We start from the raw sequence: 5,202 nt of genomic DNA, 5'->3' as shown, positions 1-5,202 counted from the left end.
AGCACATAAATAACATAGTATCTAATATTCTTTGTTTTTAACGAATTGTTTTTTAGAGAGTATGAGTGGGAGGGGCAGAGGCAGAGTTTTTTTTTTTTTTTTTTTAAGATTTTATTTATTTGACAGAGAGCACAAGGAGGCAGAGAGGCAGGCAGAGGGAGAGGGAGAAGCAGACTCTCCACCGAGCAGGGAGCCCGACGCGGGGCTCGATCCCAGGACCCTGGGATCATGGACCCGAGCCGAAGGCAGCTGCTCAACCGACTGAGCCACCCAGGCGCCCCAGGCAGAGAGTTTTAAGCAGACTCCACACTGAGCGTGGAGCCCGATGTGGAGCTTGATCTCACATTCCTGAGATCATGACCTGAGCTGAAACCAGAGTTGGATGCTTAATGGACTGTGCCACCCAGGTGTCCATTGATACCTAATTCAGTCCATATTAAAATTTACCCAGTTACCCCCAAAATGACTTGCAGCACCCCCCACCCCAAATCCAGGATCCAATTAAGTATGCTGTGTTGTGTTAGTAGCTAAGTCAACAGTCGTTTGTAATGTGGCTTCCTGGGTGCCTTCAGATAGTACGGTGTAGTGCAGTGGTTCTCAAACTTTGTACCTGGGAGCTTTGAAAATTCCATGCTGCGTTCTCACCCCAGACCAATTACATCAGTATTGCTGAGGGTGTAAGTATTGAATGTTAATGCAATCAAAAGATTAAAAAAAAATAGGCTACAGTCTTGATCTGCACACTTTGAATACAGGCTAAGGTGTCATTAATTTGTCACCAGTCTTGTCACACTGTGGGCTTGGGCTTGGGATCAGCTAATAATAGCCACCATTACTGAGTGCTTGTGATGCCGGACACCATACCTCATGCTTTTGTGCAGGATCTCATCTAATCCTACCACAGCCCTGTGAGTATGTAACAGCTATCCTTGTTTTATAAGCAAGGAAATGACATCAGAGGTTAAGGAATTCTCTTGCTCAAGGACACACGGGAAGTGACAGAGCCAGAAAGCAGACCTAGCTTTGAGCTCTCCAAAGACCCCTCTAACAGCATGTCTTCACACTTAGGTTAGTTCCTCATAAATACTGTCAGGCTAGATTCCTTCCCAGGGTGGTTGACTTATTTTGGAACCTGGATCATAGGCTTTCTTCTTACCCATTCTTGTTAAATTTTATATGGTTTAAGCCTCCTCCTTACCCACTAGTTCCACCATCCAATTGCTAATTGGTGGTGCTGTTACTTAGAGTGTCAGAAGCATAAACTTTCTTTCCTGGAAACTTGAGGATATATACCACTGCCATGACATATGGGTTAATATAAAGGGATAGGGTAGTATTCTTGTGGACAGCTTGTAGCATTTTCTAAAAATTTTTAGTTAAAAAGTAACCAGTTTCTGTACTCAGCATGGTAGAACAGGAGTCGAAATTCCTTTCAGAATGTAAATATTCCTCATGAAATCTGAGAACTCTGATTTCTAATAAACTTGAAAGAGTAAACAATTACAGCATGTGGATGGAAGTGATTTTTTTTCCCCTTAAAATTTTAAGTAATCGCAATGTGGGGCTTGATCCCAGGAACCCTGAGATCATGACCTGAGCTGAAATCAAGAGTCAGCTGCTTAACTGACTGAGCCACCCAGGTGCCCCTGGAAGTGATCTTAATGTAAGATGTATTTGTTCCTACAAACCTCAGTGGGTACTTGATAGAGCATCATTCCAAAAGAACCCCAGGCCACACACTGTCACAGTTGCTTTTTAATAACTTCATGGTTGATTGTGGTCCACAAATGCACTTAAAATTTTTTTCAGATAACTTAGAAATCTAACTTTAGCAACTACTTTTATTTTTATTTTATTTTATTTTTTTATTTTTTAAGATTTATTTGCGAGAGAGAGAATGAGAGACAGAGAGCATGAGAGGGAGGAGGGTCAGAGGGAGAAGCAGACTCCCTGCCGAGCAGGGAGCCCGATGCGGGACTCGATCCAGGGACTCCAGGATCATGACCTGAGCCGAAGGCAGTTGCTTAACCAACTGAGCCACCCAGGCGCCCCTTTTTTTTTTTTTTTTTTTAAGATTTTTAGCAACTACTTTTAAAGAGCCTAACCATACCTAAAAATGGTAGGGTGGCTGCTTAAAAGTACTAATATTGATGTTTCTATGGTTTATGCATTTTCTCGTATCTTAAGACTCTGCTGTGGGGCGCCTGGGTGGCTCAGTCGGTTAAGTGGCTGCCTTCGGCTCAGGTCATGATCCCAGGGTCCTAGGATCGAGCCCCGCATCAGGCTCCCTGCTCAGCAGAGAGCCTGCTTCTCCCTTCCCCTCTGCCTGCCACTCTACCTACTTGTGTTCTGTCAAATAAATAAATTAAAAAAAAAAAAAAAAAAAGACTCTGCTGTGTGTGAGTTAGGATGATGTTCAGCCTTGAGGAACAGAAACCCACAATCTGAAACAAAACGAATGTTCTCTTGTGAACATAGCCACTCCAGGACTGGTATCATAGCTTTGCAGTCTCTCCAGAGCCAGGCTCTTGCTGTCTTGTCCCACTTTCAACATATGGGGGTCATGCGATTGCTGCATCTGAATCTCTGACAGATCCAAGCATTGTGTTCTATTTCTGTCAATGTTTTTCCTAAAATGTGGTGCCCAGGACCGGACCTGATTCTGTTCCCTGGCAGATGAGCACTGTGAGGACAGAGACTGTGTCTGCTCATTGCCTGCTGAGTCCCCAGTGCCTCGGTGGGGCCTGCTCCAGTTCCAGCCATCATGTCTGTTTTCCCGGTGGGAAGGAGGGCAGGGGAAAAGAGAATGTCCCTTCCCTTGAGGACACTTCCCAGAATGCCACACCGTTTCTGCATATAGACCAGTGGCCAGAATTTCATCAAAAGACCATACCAAGGTATTGAGAAATAGTCTATACGTGGAGTAAGCATGTGCCCAGTTAAAATTCAGAGGTAGGGGCGCCTGGGTGGCTCAGTCGTTAAGTGTCTGCCTTCGGCTCAGGTCATGATTCCAGGTCCTGGGATCGAGACCCGTGTCGGGCTCCCTGCTCCGCGGGAAGCCTGCTTCTCCCTCTCCCACTCCCCCTGCTTGTGTTCCCTGTCTCGCTGTGTCTCTCTCTGTCAAATAAATAAATAAAAATTAAAAAAAAAAAACTCAGAGGTAATTTTGCTGAGTCGAGAGAGTAGAAGGGGGGGGGCAACTGGCAGGCTGTCAAATTATAGCTAAAACAGACTTCAAAGACTCTGGATTATGGGACTCGTGGGTGGTTCAGTCAGTTAAGCGTCTGCCTTCAGCTCAGGTCATGATCCCAGGGTCCTGGGATCGAGTCCCACATCGGGCTCCCTGCTCAGCATTCCCTGCAGGGGGTTCTCTGCCCTGCTTCTCTGCCTGCCTGCCACTCCCCCTGCTCGCTCTCTGACAAAATAAGTAAATAATCAACCAATCTTCAAAGACTCTGAATTCCATTAAGGCAAAAATGCCAGTAAATAAAATCTTCAAAGACTCTGGATTCAGTTAAGGCAAAAATGCCAGTAGATATTCTGGTTTGCTAGGGCTGTCATAACCACAAATTGAGTGGCTTGAGCAACAGAAATGTACTGTCTCACAGTTTTGAAGGCTGGAAGTACGGGATCAAGATGTCAGCAGGGTTGGTCCCTTCTGAGGGCTGTGAGGAAGAATCCGTTCCAGGCCTCTCTCCCAGCTTCTGGTGCTTGGTGGCAATCTGTGCCATTCTGTGGCTTGCAGATACACCCCAATCTCTGCCTTCATGTCCACATGGTGTTATCCCTGTGTGCGCATGTCTACGTCCAGATTTCCCCTTTTTGTAAGGATACCAGTCACATTGGATTAGAAGCCCACTCAGTTCAAGTATAACCTCATCTGTTTCTTTAAAAAAAATTTTTTTTAAGTAATTTCTATACCCAACACAGGGCTCAAACTCAACCCCAAGCCAGCCAGGTGCCCACTTTTAACCTTTTTTAAAATAAATCCTACCCCCAACGTGGGGCTTGAACGCACAACCCTGAGATGGAGAGTCACATGCTCTACCAACTGAGCCCGCCAGGTGCCCCTAGTATTGACCTGATCTTAACCTAATTAATCACATCTGCAATGACACGTTTGAAATACAAGGTCACATTCTGTGGTCTGGGGGCTAGGACTTCAACATATGAATTTTGAGGGGACACAGTTTAATCTATAACAAGGGTAAATCACAGAGAACTCAATTTAAGAATGACTTTAAAAAAAAAAAAAGGCCCTGAATGGAATCTGGAAAGGCTTTGAAGCCTGGCCATGGTCACCTGTCCTGCAGCTTCCCTGTGGCAACAGCAGGGGGCAGGGCTGCACCATCTGCTAGGGGCCTCTCCTCAGTTCGCCCTTGGCTGCTGGAAGGATTTTACACCTAATACCCGACGGTTCAACGTGGGACTATTTGGGCACCACTACCCCTCCCTCAAAGCTTTGATGGGCATCAAGGCCTATGAATAAACGAGAGAGGAAGTGGGTCAGATGACCACAACCTGTGTGGGTGTATATAGTAGTTTGGTGGGAAGAGGAGTCTGAACGCAGGTGGGAGAGCCACAGGCTCCCCGCCTGATGCCCAGGGGTTTGTGCATGGGAGAGAGAGGGAGTTGGTGATAAAGAGAGCAGTTTTGATTTGCTGCCTCCTACCTGACAGCCTTTCTGCTCCCGGTGGTCAGTCCAGCTCCCAGTGGAAGGAGGTAGGTCAGCACTTCCAGGGCCGGCCAGGGCTGGTGGGCTAAGCTGAGGACCCAGCCCTTTTGGTATAATTCCTGCATTTCCTCTTATAACGATTTTATTTTATTTTAAAGTTTTTAGTTTAATTCCAGTTAGTTAACATGCAGTGTCATACTAGTTTCATCCCGTTACAATTCTTTGCTGTATTTCTATGCCTAGGAAGGAAGGCATGATACTCAGCAAGGGATTATTGAAGTCCCACTATGTGCCTGATGACTTTCAAAAGATTTATGAAGCAGCTGGGGAGTCGACACTGAAGTAGACGGAATTAAACAGTCCAGCGTGGAGGACCAAAGGAGTGTCAGTTCGGGGGGTGGGGGGGCAGGCCAGGCCCGGGAGAAGTGGGACTCCATTCAGGAGACCTGGGAACAGTCTGGAACCTATGTGTCGTGCTGATTCATCACTGAGAACATTCTTGACACTCTTTCAGATTTTGCCCTCAT

The 5,202-nt window shown here is 46.2% G+C and overlaps 1 long non-coding RNA gene across 1 annotated transcript; it reads left to right on the top strand.

Moving 5' to 3' along the window:
• The first annotated feature begins 2,396 nt into the window (after positions 1-2,396).
• Positions 2,397-4,625, top strand: LOC145715935 (uncharacterized). Its single transcript, XR_014138236.1, has 2 exons — positions 2,397-2,952; positions 3,161-4,625. It is a non-coding gene; the product is annotated as an uncharacterized LOC145715935 (long non-coding RNA).
• The last annotated feature ends 577 nt before the right edge of the window (positions 4,626-5,202 follow it).

This window comes from Leptonychotes weddellii, chromosome 10 (genome assembly GCF_054177405.1).
Source record: "Leptonychotes weddellii isolate Sample4059 chromosome 10, ASM5417740v2, whole genome shotgun sequence".
Classification (NCBI taxonomy): Eukaryota; Metazoa; Chordata; class Mammalia; order Carnivora; family Phocidae; genus Leptonychotes; species Leptonychotes weddellii.
This window is presented reverse-complemented; position numbering and strand designations above follow the sequence as displayed.